Source organism: Cyprinus carpio, chromosome B7 (genome assembly GCF_018340385.1).
Source record: "Cyprinus carpio isolate SPL01 chromosome B7, ASM1834038v1, whole genome shotgun sequence".
Lineage (NCBI taxonomy): Eukaryota > Metazoa > Chordata > Actinopteri > Cypriniformes > Cyprinidae > Cyprinus > Cyprinus carpio.
In genome coordinates this window covers 7798246-7815802 of record NC_056603.1, presented here as the reverse complement: position 1 = coordinate 7815802, position 17557 = coordinate 7798246, and the positions used below count along the sequence as shown (strand labels likewise).

Genomic DNA, 17557 nt, shown 5'->3' with positions numbered 1-17557 from the left:
ATGTCTTTGATCTGCCTCTGTTCTTTTCGTCCTTTCTCCTCCTCCTCTCTATTTTTGTCTGCTGACAACCCAAAACACTTTCTTGTTAAATCTGAATTGATTTATGCTTGTGTGTGTCAGTGTTCTGTACAGTATACACACATCCCGTCAGTGAGCTATTGTAAACGATTCTGGAACATCACACACCTGTTTCAGAGGAAACCGTGTGCTGTTTTGCCTGATGAAATAATCAAACACTCCAAAATATATATTTCATGCAAAGTGCATTATGGGGCGCGACCCTTCTGTGACCCCTGGGCGTAATCAATGGCCGTTTCGCATTACTTAAATGGAGTTATGTGACTGAGCGATAGAGTTACGCCATCAATGGATGAAATGGCACCCGGCCAATCGATGGCAAGATCATAGTGATATGGAGAGAGGGAAAGGTCACATCAGGGTCAAAAGTGTGTGTTTGAGCCCCATTTCTTCATTATTGTGTCATCACCCTTTTTCCTCCCTCTTCTCTGTCCTCTGTAATGCCATTAAGGGCGAGCCGCCTTTCTAACCCAGTTTTCCAGTGAGCTTTGACCTCATGAGTAAGTTGTGTGTACAGTGTCAGAGAGATTTTAGCTGTACTCTGACCTGTTATGTAAGGTCTGTATGTTACGGTGTGTGTGTTTGTGTTGTGTAAGACGCCACATTAGTGTGTGTGTGAGGTGTGCGATAAGAACTGGAGCCGCTCAGGCTGCAAACCGGCAAGATTCTCTGCAGGTCTGTACGAGATTTAGTGCCTTTCTCTGGACTGAGATCTTTGTGTGTGTGTGTGTGTGTGTGTGTGTGTGTGTGTGTGTGTGTGTGTGTGTGTGTGTGTGTGTGTGTGTGTGCTCTGTCTCTGCTGTGTCTCACACTCCAGCAACCTGATCCATTTCCTGTAGATGTGGGAGCCTGTATAGACGACCCCGTGTGTGTCTGTGTATGTATGTATGTATGTGTGTCTTGTTGCAGTCAAAGTCATTATTGATGTGGTAATTGATTTCTGCACTTGTTTCTGTAGTGTGAAATGTCTGGAGTGTTAATTCAGCTGGCTTAATGCAAGTGTGTGTTTATGAATGTGTTTTATGAATGACTATCGGTTTTATAGATGCAGTTGAATTTGTCTTTGTGCCATATTATAAATAGGAAATAAATAGCAAAATCTTAATTTCTTCCCCTTAGTTTGCAGTTCACCTGCATGAAAAGTGTTAGGCCAGAACCTTAATGCATGAACAAATGTGGCACGATTGAACATACTTGCGCAACATGTTTCAGACATAAACATTAGTTGTAGTTTTAAATTTAAGTAAAATGTATTTTAACAAACCTCTGTTCCAAATGTTTATTTTATTTATATAGTTTAAAGTTTTATTTTTTATATTTAATGATTATTTATATTTATGTATTTTCATTATTAATGGTTTTATTTATTTATTTATTTTTATTTTATTTTTTGCAAAAAATGCAAATAATGACTATAATAAAAATATCTATTTTCTTACATTGTGACATAAATCCAAGTGTAACAGATCATTAAAAAAATGTAGGACAGGAATGTTTTTGTTTTGCAGATTGGATTTTTAGATACTTTCATGAGTTCAGATTTTAGATGCGAGCTTGCTGTCAATTTTAAGCAAGTTTAAGCAAATGATTGGAGAAATCCGACATAGATCACCAGAGTCTCCTGTTTTCACTGGAGGTTATGGCATTTTTATAAGATCGATAACATGCATTCACAAAATAAGATGAATTTTCATAGCATGCATACTTTAAACTAATTCCAAAACTATTTACTATTTATTTAAAATAATAACATTATAATAGTAATTGGCAAGTAACACAGCACCATCAGTCCATCTTTACTGATGAGCCCTGATAAGTGCCTGAATATATACCCATAATTTGGAAACATGGCTCTGTTTTATGTTGTAAAAGGGTGTTGTAATGTGATTCTTTGTTCTAAGATCATAATAATACCAGTCTGTTCATAGAGACACTCTTATCTGCGAGGTGGCATCATGAATAAGAGATGGAGTAAGAGAGGCGGGTTTTGGGATTTGAGGTTTAGATGCTGAATACTGTCTGAATCATTCAGTGTGCGTGTGAGCGAGCTGGCGTGGACGTGTTACCACCTTCAGTGCGGCAGGTGCGAGATACGTGGAGTGTGTAAGGCTGATCCCATTTGTTTTTAGGAGCAGTATCAAAGGCAACTGTGTATGTTGCTTTCACTGAAAGTTTATGTGGAGCCATTTGCTCGCAGCTATAGTGGCGTCCCCTGCTGTGTGTGTATGTAAGTGTGTGTGTGTGTGTGTGTGTGTGTGTGTGTGTGTGAGCATTCATGTGCTCTGGTTGAGAATAAATAGAACAGCAGTGTGATTTCACACCCATCCTCCTCTCCTCCCATCCCCCTCCCTTCTCTCTCTCTCTCTCTCTCTCTCTCTCTCTCTCTTCAGCATCAGTGCATCTGTGTCATGTCACAGGGTTCTGCCGTCCCAGAGTAACCCACCTCCCCCTCCTTCACACTAAACGCTCGCTTTTTCTCTCGCTCGCTCTCTATACATCATCATCTCTCCTTATATATTTGCACTTACTGTATATATACACACACTTCTTTGATATGACAGCATCTGTCAAACATGCATTTGTAAAATACATTTAGTTTGTCTTTCTGTGTGGCTTTGTCATCAGCCCTGATCACACACATGCAGCACATATACGTGTGCATGTGTGGACTGCAAGAGCGAGTGAGCACAAAAGGCTTTTGTATGTTAATGTGTGTTTGCATGTGTGTTTGTGCAGCCTCATGCTCCTCCCCCAGGGAGAGATGGGCAGGTGTGGAACAGATTGAGTTCTGCCTCATTGGTGCTAAACACACATGCATGAACACACCTGCATGCTCACAAACACACATGCAGCATCACACACTAGCTCAACACAAAGCATGCAAGCCTGTTAATGTCCACATATATAAACACATATATTATTATGCACTCTATCTCTGAAAGTAATGGCAGAAATAGTAGTAATCTAATATACATATATCTTGAATTCAGTCGTCTTATGAGTGAATCATTGAATTGTTCACTCGAATGATTTGTTCAGAACACTTATTCATTCAGGAATGAAACACCACTGGTATGTGAATGTCTATTCATTCTGAGCTTATCATGTAGAAAGAGTCAGCTGCTGTGGTCATATTTATAGATATTAATGTAAATTGCTTTATTGCCATAGAATTAGGGTGATTTCAACAGAAGCAAGACGTCATGAACCAGAGCAGTTCTGTATTTGTATGCTTTTATTTTCGTAGCCGGGATTAGCAAAGTTGGACTAAAATAACACAACACGTTGTCCTTTAACTAATACTATATAGAGAACTCATTATAGAGGAAGAGGCTCAAAGAGCCCATGATCACAGATTGATGTTCTGCTGTGAGGATTGTCACCTGATGCTCTGATGTAGTTTCTGGTGGTCTCACGTGATATTGAACATGGTTTCTTCATTTTCCAGTTAAAACGAATCAATACGAAACTCCCAGAATCCCCCTAAACATCCCCACATTTCACTGAATTTCTCCTGCTTTCTCTTCCTCTTTTGCAGACATTATCACATACTCATCGTGCCTTAAATTTTCTGCATACTTTAGTTTTAATGACAGTGTGTTTTGACTGAGCATCTGGTGATAAACCCAGTGTTTATACGAACACAAATTTGAATAATTTGAGCATGTGTTGCTATATGAAGTGTATTTATGAAGTATTAGTTTGTGTGTGGGTTGATACTTGTCTATGTGTTGTTCTTTGCTTGTGTGTGTGTGGTCTTGTGGTGGTTCAGAGACGTGTGGCTCATATGTGAGTTTAAGCCATTGTGTAGGTTTTGTGAATGTGAATTTTGGTGTAAACAGATGGAACTTACTGAGAAATACAACATACCTCTAAGCCCACACACTTATACAGACATATAGAATATAAAGTGCATGCATGCACACACAGTGTTAAACAAATGGTTTAAACAAGTTGAATTGCATATGTAAAACATTAGTCATTTAAATCTAATCATATTCACCAACAATCAAATAGACTTAAGGTCAGCACTTTGCATTAGCTACAGATAGATCATGCTATCCAGCCACACCTTGACTTCTTGGTTACTCCAGCACATTTGGTGGCACAAATGTACCAAAAGCTATTTTGCTGACCAATACTGAACATCAATTGATGATGAATTCAATATTGTCTTTGTCTTTTCTTTTAGGTGGGTTTGCTACCCATCACATACAGTTTAATTACTTGCTCGTTGTCTATTGTTCAACAGCTCTTTGTAACTATTAAGTATTGCTTGGTTTTCTTTTCCCCCTTTACACTGTATGGCAGGCCAGCCGAAAATGATGTTGTGCTACCTATCCATCAGATTTTTCAGTGCAGAATTATGCTATTTCCTTTGAATTAGCCTATAGGTAAATAACTAGAAGAATAACAAAGTGTGGTGAACTACTTGCACAACAAAACAGTGTGTTTGTAATTATAATTATAATAAATCAAACTAATATGATAACAAATACTAGTCTACAGTATCAAACAATGTAACAAACAGGTTTTGCACAGCTGAAGTGACTGGAAACGGCTGACACTGGAAGCCCTGGACATTCGAGGTAAAAATTGCCATGCCTCTTATGTTAAAAATAGGGTGGATAATACTGGAGTGCATTTCCTTTTCATTCATCCCAACAAATATTAATTGCACACAGAAAGTCAAGGCATAATTATGTCCGTGTAACTACAATCAGGAAAAAGTTATTTGACAATATAAAATGTTTTAAAAAAGGCTTAAATGCTATAAAACATAGACTTTGGGTTATATGGGCTACAAGAACAGACTTTATCTCTGCCTTTGTATGACTTTACCTCTTTGGGACATGATAAAACAGCTTTTACAGGTTACAAACGCACATACAGCTCCAATGTTGTTGACAGAGTAGAAAAGCTAGTACCATTAAAGGCTGAAGACTATATTTGCTATGTTTGGTGTGGCGTTATAATGATAGTCTGTGCTGTCTGTCTGTGCTAGTCGTCTGCACTGGCCGGGCTCTGCAGGAACAGAAGTCAGTATTAGTAAAGAAATGCTGGCCCAAAAGTCTTGTTCACTTTAGATCAATTGATTTACACCAGAAGTTGGTCCCTCAGGGTTTAGGATTTATTTGTGTGTGTTTGTAATAGTGAAGGTGCAGAAACATGTGTGAGCCTGTTTGTTGATCACCTCAGCATGTTTTTACCTGACTGACGTTCTTGTTGCTGGCTCTGTTCGTGTGTGTGTGTGTGTGTGTGTGTGCAAGAAAAAACGTTTTGTCTAGTCTGGCTGTCGGTGGATGAAGATGGAAAGTCGTTTAGTGAACTTGTTAAGGGAAAAACAGCGAAAATGGCTGGTTTGTTGTGGGCTGCTGTCTGTTTCTCAGACTCAGGCTACTGTTATGTGGTCAGCTGCGTGTGTGTGGTTGAAAGAGACCTACAGAAAATGCACCACACCCTCATGAATGACTGACAGATGTTCAAAGACGTGTTAAATATTCATGAGAGAGTTCAAATGCACATGCACACGCACAGAGTCTGCGTTTAGCATTAGGGATTCCCGCTTGGCTTTGTTGGTTACTGTTTCGACAATAGTGTGTGTGTGTGGGGGGGGGGGGGTACAGGTTTGTATGTGGGTAATTTTCGCAAACCATACATGGCTGAATCTGACCTTTTCATGCGACGTGTGGCACTAAACCAAATCTTCAGCGTGGTTTCTGCACCCCCCCACGCACAACCGTTCACAGTCACAACCACACGAGCGAACGCAGACTAGTGGGCAGCGACCTGCTAAAACAAAACAAATGAAACGGACTTGCAGACGTAAGCGGGATCATGATTTGACCTGGTATCACTCTGTAACATTCTACTTCAACGGGATGGAAAGTTGTTGGTTTGAATTTCACAGAATGTAGATACTATTATGTATGCCTTAAATGTACTGTCAAAGTGATGTTGACGGTTTGATGGTGACTGTACAATACTTTCTATATTTAGGGATGCTTGCTAAGGCAGTTACTATAAATGTTTGTACTGCGGTTAGTCAAAGTCGTGTTTATTGGCATATTAACATATTCCAGGGCTGTGGAGGAAAATGAAATGTGGTTCAGTGCAGACATAACAATGTTCAGCAAATACAGGCCATCAGTAAGATATAACAATAATATAGCAGTAGATAAATTTGGGATTTGAACAAATCAGCAGATCATAAAATACTGAACTTTGAAACATTGTGTTTACATTTAAGCATTTCACGCGCATTTTTTTCCAATGCGACCTACATTGTATTCAAGGTATGTTTTGCTTACGATCTGTTTTGAGCTACATGAACACTAAACGCTCCAGTGAATGATAACTTGTTAAGCAAAGGTGTGTGGTTTCTTCTTAAAGCAATCTGTCTGGTGGACCAAGAAACAAGGGGAAAATATAATGGACTTGCATTGAGGGATAAACTCAAACTTTAGTTTCCAGGATGCGATTGGAACAAACTCCATTAAGAAAACTTTTGGTCATAATTGTAAACCAATTATCGATAACGGTTTTCTTAACTCTCTTAAGGGTTTGTATCAACCGGCTGCAGAAAATCGTAGATATGTTTGGTGGGTTCTTTTGTTGACTAAATAACTATACAATAATTAACCCAGAATAACTTTAACACCTATAGGCATCTCAAGCCCCTTTCACACTGCGATTCCGTAAAATACACGGGTAATGTGTCCCGGCAATTGTTCCCGGGTCTCTAGATTTTGCCCCTTTCACACTGCCATTGATTACCTGGAATATGTGTGTGCTTTCACACACAACCCGTAAAGGTCCCGTGAAGACACGTGATATCAGGGTGTGACGTGTAATGTACGAGTCAAAAACGCTAGGAACGTTAACTTACACTGAAGCTGGCGAACGATCTCAGCTTCAGCGCGGATTAGTGAGGAACTAACTGATCTCTGCTTCGTCACAGTTTGCACATATTTGTTTCGTCACGAACGTTGATCTGCCTTCAAAACACGCTAAAAGAGTCGCGCGATAACGTGCGTCATCACTATGACACACCCTTTACAGCATTAGTTCTAGCTTTTGTTCACACAGCGCTCGTTCCGGGACTGAACCCGGCAATGTTACTAGGTCCCCAACCCGGAATCAATCCCGGGACGTGTTTGTGTTCACACAGAAGGCGACCCGACAATGTTCCGGCAATTTTCCGGGTCCAACGTGCAGTGTGAAAGGGGCTTCAGTAAGCACCACAAACACCATGCAACCACTCACAACACTTGATTTTTGCAAGGCACATTTTCTTCAAAAAGTAGCTGTTTGTCTGTGCTCACGTGAATGTTGCAGTGTGTGTGTGTTTTGTGTACACATTGGGGTATGTGGTCTATTGTCCCAACACGAGGAACAGCTCTGAGTCATATAGTGACTAACCATCAGAACAGCTGAATACAGTACCTTGATTCACACAAAACAAGCTCACACATGAACATATGAATGCACTTAGACTTCCACTTTGCACCCATAAAAGCGGTGCACACATGTAGGTCTGTGTCAGCTTGAGTGTGGGTCGCAAGGAGTTTGGTTAGGTAAGTAAAGTGATATAACCTCAGTGCTCTATAACATACAGGATGATAAAACTGTGTCACAGCTTGTAAACTGGGTTTGAGGCCCTCAGGGGTGAAAAAGCTTTTCAGACATAGTTACTGTTTAACGAAAATGTTTTGACTAGTAGCTCTGGGGTAATTGTGAATGCATTTGGGTGGGGGGCGGGGGGGTCTAATTTTAAGTTGAATAGTGTATGAAAAACCTGAAATTGCTGAAATCATGGGGAGCTGCCAACGGTCTCCATGAGGAAGCTTAATGTATTACAGCTCAACGTATTAAATAATGACTAATGAGAATATAAAAATGCAAAAAGGTTTGTGTGAAGATAAGATTTTGGGACAAGTTCAGTAGAATCCAAAAGAATGTTCCTCTGTAATAGAAAAAATGCTATTTAGTTCTGGTTGGCGTCTTTTGGAGATCATTAACACAATGGAAGAACAGGTTTATCGTTTGTCTGTAGTGGGCCTGTTTTCTTTGGTTCTTGGTTTTGTATTGCCTTGTCTCCATTTCACCTTTATGCTGTTTACAGGATGTGTACAATATCTTTGTTTGCTAATGCATTACAGTAAATTCATTAATGGCTGTCGCCTCTGCATGTTGAGTTAGCATAATTCTGATATCAATCTTATTGACTGTTGGAGGCGTGTAGAACCGGCGAGCTGTGTTGAGTCACAAAAGTGTAATATGTGCTGGGTGAGAGGAGTGTGTATTCAGTAGGTCATCACGTTATACGTGTGTGTGCACATGTCCCAGCTGGTGTACATACAACAGGGAAGGGAGGAAAATCTCTTCTGGTAAATCCAGCTAAACCTGGTGAGCCATCTTGGACCAGCAACAAACCAGCTGGTCGTAGCAGTTTAAAGTCACGATTAAAGTAGCGCCAGATCTTATCTTCCATATTGTGACATACATCTGAAGGTAACAGATTATTGAAAAAGCAAAAAAAAAAAAAAAAAAAAAAAAAAAAAAAGCAAAGATGAACGCAAGCTTGCAGGGGCAAGTTAAAGCAGACTAAATGATTGGAGAAATCCTGTGTACATCAACAGATAAAACCTTGTCATTTTCACTGGAGGAATGATAGTAATGATATTTTGATTAAACATTACAAGATGTAAAAATGAAACATGCAGTGATGAATTGTTCACTATAAGATTTATAACATGTGTTGAGAAAATGTTTAATTTCATGTTGAATCTAATACGTTCAAGCTGGTTTGTGAAGCATTAAAGCTGGCTGACCAGCTAGAAACCAGCTGCTGTCTTGAGCTGGATTTCCCAGCAGGTATCGGGGACTGTTTTTCTCTCTTTTTCATTCTCTCTCGCTCTCGGCCTGCCTCTCACTTTCATGCTCTCTGAGCACCAGTCCTCTCATCTGTACCAAGAATACTTTGAGTCAGAGTGTCACACTGTCGCTCATGGACTTGTGTTTTCTCGTGTTTGTTTGGTCTGTGGCCTCTTATAATCCTCTGAATCCTCTCTTCACCTTCAGAGATGAGATTAGTCCTCTGTCTTTTGGTAGTGGAGCTAGGCCTTTTCTCTATCTAAATGCTGTAAACTCCCCCTCACTGTGACCTTTGAGCTCATGGAGCCTGTCAGAGTTCAGAGTGACATTTAAAATGAAATGCTAGATGTTAGCTTTGAGATTTGCCATCAGGGTGTGATTCCAGAAAAGATATCACTTTTTTTCATCTCTGTCTGTCTCTCCATATCAGTGATCAGTCAGGATATATTAAAAGCCAGTTATACACTGGCTTGTTGCGTTTCAATTTCATCCTGACCGGTTACTAATAGCAGTGCTTTTGCAGTTGCACAGCGTTTGGACTTTAGGTTTGTGTTGACTTTACAGTTGTTGCTGCAGGCCTGTTTTAAACTCAGAGCAGCTGTCTCTCTGCAGGGGTGCGACCTTTTGACTTTAAGGTCAAGCAGCCTAACCACTTCTGTTTTATAGTCATCAATAAACAAATAAACCCACTTTATCTGACCAAAGATTGCTGTCGTTTTCATTCTACAGAGAGAATGGTTTTGAGTGGGTTTTCAGTCAGCCCAAGCTACAGCTTTGGGTAGAAGCAGAGAGAGAAGGTGGAGAATCGGTGAAAGTCAAAAATGAAAGAGTACCCAAGTAATTTACAGTAAGGATTTTTTTTTTCTGCTTTTATAGGATTTTTTTTTTTTTTTTTTTTTTTTTTTTGGCCTTCTAGCATTTCCACCACAATAATTATACATTTTATTTTGAGAAATGATTTATATACAGTGCTTAACAAATTACTTAGACCTCCATGACCCAGTGTAAGGTTTGTGCCACAGCTGCCCTAAAGTATTGTTGATTACCAAAATCCATTTTTGTTTCTGTAATGGTTAATCCATAAGTGTGCGTGAGCTCACATGAATTTACAAATTTACTTTTTTAAAAGAAAGGCAGATAAAAAGGTGAAGCACCTTGATATTATTATTATTATTTATCAATTCAGATGGCCAATAAGCAAAATAACAGCAGAGACTGTAGAAAAATGCCATAAAACAATGCCAGCAAGAATGCAAGCTGTTATCAAGGCCAAAGGAGGCCATACAAAAGTTTTTGGTTATTACGCATGAATAAAGACTCTTTAGTTGTTTCATTTTGTTATTTGCCTAATAAATGACAGTAACAAAATTTAGTTCAAAACAAGTGTTTGACAAATTCCTTAAATGTGTGTCTTCTTTTTATTAGACTGTATTTATTGACTGTAATTGGGCATCTGAATAAAAAAATAAAATCTTTTACTATTATTTCTGCCTTTCTTGTAAAACAGAAAATTGGAAAACTCATTTTTATTAATTCACTTCATTTTGTGTCTTTGTCTGTGTTGTTTGTTTGTTTGTTTGTTTGTTTGTTTAAATGTTGAGCGCATGTATGTAAGAAGAAAAGTAACCCCATGTATAAATCATAAAAAATACTCAAATATAAATATATATATATATATATATCTGTATGTGTCTAAAACAATATTCATGTGACTCATTAAATGTAAAGTTTTCTTTGCAATAAACTATTCAGCCAATATGACTGTAAAATGTAGCTTTTTCATTTTTCCATGGAATTCTTAATAAACACTTTTACGTACTATGTATATTACTATATTCATAAACAACAAACAATATTCCTGTGGCTCAGTGGTAGAGCATTGCATTAACAGTAGAAAAGGTCATGGGTTTGATTCCCAGGAAACACATGTTAAAAAAAAAAATGTATAGCCTGAATGCACTGTAAGTCGATTTGGATAAAAGCGTCTGCCAAATGCATAAATGTAAATTTCGACATTTTCAACCCATTATTAATGATGAGACTTTTCAAATTCGTTCAAATTAGACACATTGTGAGGCACAAATACACACATACAAGATCAACGAATTTAAGTGATTTGTATATAATGTTCCTCCTTGTGTCCTCAGAGGGTGGTTACAGTCCCCCTACTGTTTGAGTGGGACTCCTTGTGTCCTCAGAGGGTGGTTACAGTCCCCCTACTGTTTGAGTGGGACATTTACTTTCAGTATGAGTTGGCATGAACTCATGGTGTGTAATTCATTCGTGTGAGTATGTGGGGTTAATGTGGGCATAGTGGGCAGACGTGGGAGTTAACCCTCTGAATGAAGCATCCATACATGTGTGGCAGCTGTGACAACTAGAGCACCCTAGTGCTGACTCAGTGGAGCCCACAAAGTGGGAGCAGGGTGTTGATCTAAAGGCCGCTGTCAGTTCTCACACACATACCACTCATTTCTGCCATTGCACATCTGACAGTTCTGCGTATTTCAGTTCTGCTGTGTTCTGATGTGCTCATAGGAACGCTGCTTTATTTAGCTGCCGTGTGAGAACGGGAGCCTGAGCTCTGTCCCTCCCTGATTATATGGCCAGAACCAAGCAATCGGAACTGCAAGCCCGCCTCTGGAATTAAAATGCTCCAAAAACACACACGTATCTTTTGAAATCTGTTGTAATGGCAGAATGTTAGTGTACTAGCACACACGAGCACAATGGGTGGGTGTGAGTGGGAGAGATCACAGGCCGTCACACCCTGGTCACAGCGGTCATATCCCTTCTTCCTGTCTGGTGTGTCCTACTATGTGGTCATCGCCACACACACAATTTCCGAACAGCAAAGACAGTGCTCTAGCTGGAATGTAATAAAGGTCGTACGATAGAAAAAGAAAAGCCATATTTTTCAATTTCCCAAAGAAGCCATACACACATCTGCTGTTGTCGATGTTTGCCTGTTTTTGGTAGGAGTTGTGCTCAGAGCAGCTTACGTGTGTGTGTGTGTGTGTGTGTGTGTGTGTGTGTGTGTGTGTGTGTGTGTGTGTGTGTGTGTGTGTGTGTGTGTGTGTGTGTGTGTGTGTGTGTGTGTGTGTGTGTGTGTGTGTGAGAGAAGTTCTTCCGCTGCTGTCCAAGAAGCCTGGTTCCCGTGACACACTCCCGTGGTTTGGCCGGCCTGTTTTGTCTCGCTGCCACTGATGTAACCTTGCTAAATATAACGTGCTGATCACACACACACACACGCATGCAGCGTCTGTTCGCCATTAAGTGAACATACCATGCTGTCCTCACACAGTCAAGAAACATCCTGACATGGCAGATGCCATTTGTTTCTTAAAAAAAAAAACTTAAATCGTGACTGTTGAATAAGTCCAAAAAAGTGGATACTCTTCCAGTACAATTTAGAAAATTTTATCCACAGTTTTTTTTTTTTAGTTTTTCTTATTTCAGCACTTCTTGGTCCATCTGTTATGTCTGTCCTATTTTTACTCCACTTTGATTTACAGTGCTTGTCCGGCCTGTCCAATACTCTCAGATCATTCTCTGTGAAATTTTGTTCTCAAACTTCAAAACTTTCAAATCCTGAATAAACCCTGCAATAGCTGCCCTAATAATAGCAATAAGAAGAAGAATATTATTATAGTATTATCATCATTGTTTATTAATAAATATAAATAAATATACAATTATAAATTGTTTTTACATGGTATAAAATTGAAAGCAATATATCACAAAAATTAAGTAATAGGAACAATAGTAATTAATAATAATAATACATTATTATTCATATTAGTATTAGCCCCATATATACTGAATAGCATGTCCTGAGGCTATATATGGTATATATGACGCTGCTTGAATGAGTCTTGGGTACAGCATTTTTGTGGATTATTTTTGTGTGATGAGGAGTGATCATCGTGTTCAGGCTTATTAATAGTTAGGCGGCGGAACTGCTGTCCCGGCTGGCCGTGAGAGTAGGACACGAGTCACGAGTCCGTCTTAAATAAGGCAGCAGGCGGAGACGCGCCGGTTTGCGCTGTCAGGGAATTCCGGTGCCGTGCGCGCTGACGTCACGAGCCAGGGGCGGCGCTTTGGAGAGAGAAGAGAGCGTGCGCCTCTGCAGCCGGAGCTGTGCGTCCCTTTAAAACACCCCAGCGCCGTTCAGCGCAACTCGATCCCTGCCTTAACTCACAGACACAGCTCTGTGCTCGCTATACCCAACAACAACAACGTTAAATATCAGCAGCACGCCCTCTGCGGAGAGACACAACAGACTTTTCCCCTTTAAACCGAAGGATTTACGAAAATAGACGATTTTGCGGATTACTACTGTTGTTATTCAGCTGGTACAGTCATCTCTGCACGCCAAGGAGAAGTTACGGATAAACTGCGCTTGCTGTATTCACCGGTACTGACAGCAATTTTAGCCACTTATTGGTGTTTTATCGCTTGTTTTCGTTGACGCGACGCTTCTAACAAAAGCGCCGCCTGTAATTCAAGCTTCTTTATACGCGTTCACTCGTAGTTGGCAGCTTTCTAGTGTGACTTCTCGTTTCAACTGTGAGGAAAACTAAAAGATGTCCTCGTTTGTTCTCCGACAGATCCCGTCTAACTTTTGGGAGCGCTGGTGGAGACGCGCGCTGAACGAGTTTTACTACTGACGGTAAGTCAGCTCTCTCTGGTCTCGGTTGTTTTATTATTGTTGTCCCCATGGTAAACCCGTGACCACGTCATAGTTGAGTGTTGGCCGTGACTGAAAGAAATGAACGTTGCGCTCCTTGTTACAGTGTGTGTGTGAATGAGAGCCTTGTAGTAACAGTGACCGGAAGATCGGCGCTAGTTCCCCACGCGCATTAACTCTTCACTGCCCACAAACACATGCCTTTGAGACAATGAATGGCGCTCTGTCTTTAGAGAGATAATCTTCAGACAGATCGAACCATGGTTTAATTCTTGGGTTGGGCGTGTGATTGTGTAACATTGGTGTATTGTGTAAGCAGGGCAGAAAGTGTTTTGATGTAGGTTGTAAAGTCTCCTTCCCACGTGTGTCCGGTGTGTAAACTGACCCGGCCCATCCCCGCTGTCCAGACCTGCCAACTGGTGTCAAACTAATCCATTTTTCATTTAGAAGTACTACATTATACTAAAATATAAAGCAAAAAATCTATTTTCTTAGTTTTATAGAAATCTTGATGACCTTGATGCAGTCTTGAGTCTAAATTGGTCCCCTGTTATATGGTTTTCTTGTCACATGACAACAAAATAGCCTGCATACTGCTTAAGCCATGCTGAATGAGTAATATGTGACCTTGCAGCACAAAACCAGTCATGAGTAGCACGGGTTTATTTGTAGCAGTAGCCAACAATACATTTGTATGGGTCAAAATTATCAATTTTTCTGTATTAAGTAAATGTTCCATGAAGATATTTAGTCAATTTCCTACCGTAAATATATTAAAACTTAATTTTTGATTAGTATTATGCATTAAGTACTTCATTTGGACAACTTTAAAGGCAATTTTTTTTTATATTTAGCTTTTTTTTTTTTTTTTTTGCTCCCTCAGTTTCCAGATTTTCAAATAGTTGTATCTTCGCCAAATATTGTCCTATACTAAAAAAAAAAAAAAAAAAAAAAAAAAAACACACATCAATGGAAATCTTTTTATTCAGCTTTCAGATGATTTATAAATCTCAGTTTCAAAAAACTGACTCTTATGACTGGTTTTGTGGTGCAGGGTCACATGCTTGAAAACAAAATCGCTTCTTTGCATATGTTTTAAACTCTAACAAAGGATTATGCCAGACTACTACTATTTCTGGTTTACAATCTTCATGCATCTAAATGTGTTTGACTTTCAGCTCTGTGGAAGAAAAAAAAAGGTTGAAATTAATTTTAACCGAACTTAAAAAAAGAGCACCACTTCATTGACCCATTTATGTGTGTGTGATGGCAATGTGATCCGTGCTCTTTGTTTGACACGGGAGGGCAGGGCTCCACTGCTTGGATGTGCCGAGCTGGGCAGTCTCATAAAGCTGAATGGATTGCCTCAGCCTGCTCGTGCTGAACCGCATGCGTCTGTCTGAAAGGAAATCATTTGCATCATTTTCTACTACAACTAGCCTCCAGCCCAACCTGGGGGTGGGGTGTTTTTTCTCTCAGCGTTAGCATGTGCGTTTGAACATATTCCGGTGTCTGGGTTGAGGGAATATGCAGGGGAAATTTCTCTGTCACATGCTAGGAGGAATATTTGTGTTGACGTGGAACAAACATTGCTGACAGCATGTAAAGTAACAGTGAAACAGTTCGGTGTTTGTTGGATGAGCGTGTCTGGAGGGCGAGTCGGGACACTCTGCATTTTACGGGCGGTCATAAACACCCGTGGAAGTAAATACGGGGGTATATGAAGGACAGGAAGATCCCTTTGAAGATCGATTTCCGATCAATGAGCACGACTGACATAAAAACAGAGAGCCTGCGTTTGTTTCCCTTTGAAGTCGTGGGTTGTAAATTTCAAGAGTGCAGCAGCTGCCGAGACTCAGTCCTCCTCAGACCAGCGGGTGTTTTGAATCAGCCGCCTTATTGCAGCGTCACTGCCCCTTTATTGTGACGGCATAAACCTGTGTTAAAGCTATAGGCCAGACTTAAATAAGAAACAAAATCGCTGTGTGTATATATATATATATATATATATATATATATATATATATTATATATATATATATATATATATATATATATATATATATATATATACTCATTCTCAATTGTTTCTCAATTGTTTGAAAGTTTGTAGAACTGTGTATTAGGGCAATGTTTTCCAATACGCGAACCATTGTTTTGAATTGTAATTACATCATGACCTAAAATAATCACTAAATCAGTGTTTTTTTGAGTTTCCATCACTAATTTTGAATAACGATAGCACATTCGAGAGGGTGTGTTTTGGTGGAGTAAAGCGAGAACGGTGTAGGTTGCACATTTTACGTGTGAGCGTGTGAAGCGAAGGGATGATGATGATGTATCATGTAGGTCAATGGGTTTGCTGGAGTGCTTAGTCAACGTACGCTTATCACGGTAGCCATTCGACGGTGATGGTGACAGAAGGCTTGGCTTACGCGAGTGTGGTTATACTGGTATTTCAGGACTGTCCGAATGAAAAAGAGAAAAGAAAAGAAAAGTTGTAGGCTGTAAAGTCCTCCTTGTTCATTCCATTGAGCTCTAACGGTTGTGTGTGGGGGAGTTTTTTACCATGTCAGGACTGTACTTTTGTGGTAAAAGGAAGTGATGTAGGCAAACTAGAGGATTTTCACGAGAGATCGTGTGCGAGTCTGTGAACGTGTGTTATTAAGTTTGATGAGTTGGTCTTAGGTCGTGTAATTAAAGACAACAAAAAAAAGAAAAGAGTTTAATTCAGTTTGAAACCGTTTTTTCCCCCCCCCTCTTGACTGGTTTATTTTTTCCTTTGTCACTTTGCCTGTCTGTTATCTCACATTTTGGCAGAACTGCAGAGTGAGGGGAAAAGGGAAAGTGAGTAAAAGAAAGGGAGGGGCGGTGAAACTATAGTGGGAGTGGTTGAAAGGAATGGAGAGTGGTGGAAAACAAAAAAGATCAGTCATGTTTCTGTGACTCAGTCAGATGTTTTTTGGATAGAGTGAGCAGCCAGGATGCAACACACAGATCGCTGACGTGCGTCATAACGTGGGGGAGACATGACCGAGGAGGGATTATTTTCCTGTATCTCACATTAAAGTCATTTTTTTTTTTATTAAAGTCTATTTACGATCACTAACTTTTAGCATATTTCAATTAGTCAAAATATTTTCGATGCCAGACGTGACTCTTCATCCCGCTCTGCTGGATCCCTCTCCGACTTTGTGAGCGTGTGCTGCCGTACCGGTTGCCATGGCAACCCCGGAGCCAGCTTGTTTGAGATTTATCCTTTTTGTTACTAATACGCGTGCCTGTTTTGTTGGTGTCTAATGCACTTGCTTCTGGGAAACGAGGAGTTTGAATGTAGGAGGGGACTTTTGGGGGCTAGCGAGAGACGAACGAGACAGATGTTCAAGGTTTGACTGCTCCAGTTATGAAAAGCTGCGATGTTTTGATGGCTACAGAGAAAGGTCATTTCTGGTACTTTGTATTCGTAATGTTAAAAGAGAATGAGAGAGCGTACTCATGTTTCCTGATATCTCACGATGACACATTTGTACAGTCTGTGCGGCTGAGTGCATTAAAAGTTTTTTTTTTTTTCTCGCAGATGGCTGCAGAATTTCATGCAGACTCCAGACTTTCATGTCTAGCAGACGTTCGCACACTGAGTCACTGCCATTCACGCACAGCACCCGTCTTTCAGCTTTTTGCCATTTGGGCTGTGTCTGTTGTGTAAGGTGCTGGCACGTCATTCACTCTTTCTGTTCCTTAAAAGTTTTACTCTAGTTCTCAGAAGAACTTTTACACAAGTTGACCGACAGCAGTATGGATATAACTCCCGACAGAAAGACAACAGCAACATCTGCAAAGCCTAATGGGACTCAACAGGATGAGAAACTAGACACTTGACCAATCTTTGCTTTCATTTTTGGGTCATTCATA

At 40.0% G+C, this 17557-nt stretch overlaps 1 protein-coding gene across 4 annotated transcripts in view; it reads left to right on the top strand.

The window, feature by feature from the left end:
• LOC109100062 (lysine-specific demethylase 6B-like) overlaps positions 1 to 17557 on the top strand; it is an 80924-nt gene that overhangs the window by 45976 nt on the left and 17391 nt on the right. For 2 of the 4 annotated variants that reach the window (XM_042726999.1, XM_042726998.1), the window contains one exon: positions 13566 to 13627. The exons of 1 other annotated variant lie outside the window; for it this stretch is intronic. The gene's annotated coding sequence lies outside the window, so the exon portion shown is untranslated. Of the gene's footprint in view, positions 1 to 12848; positions 13373 to 13565; positions 13628 to 17557 lie in introns of those variants that run through there. One more of the 4 variants, XM_042726997.1, reaches the window with a different exon arrangement.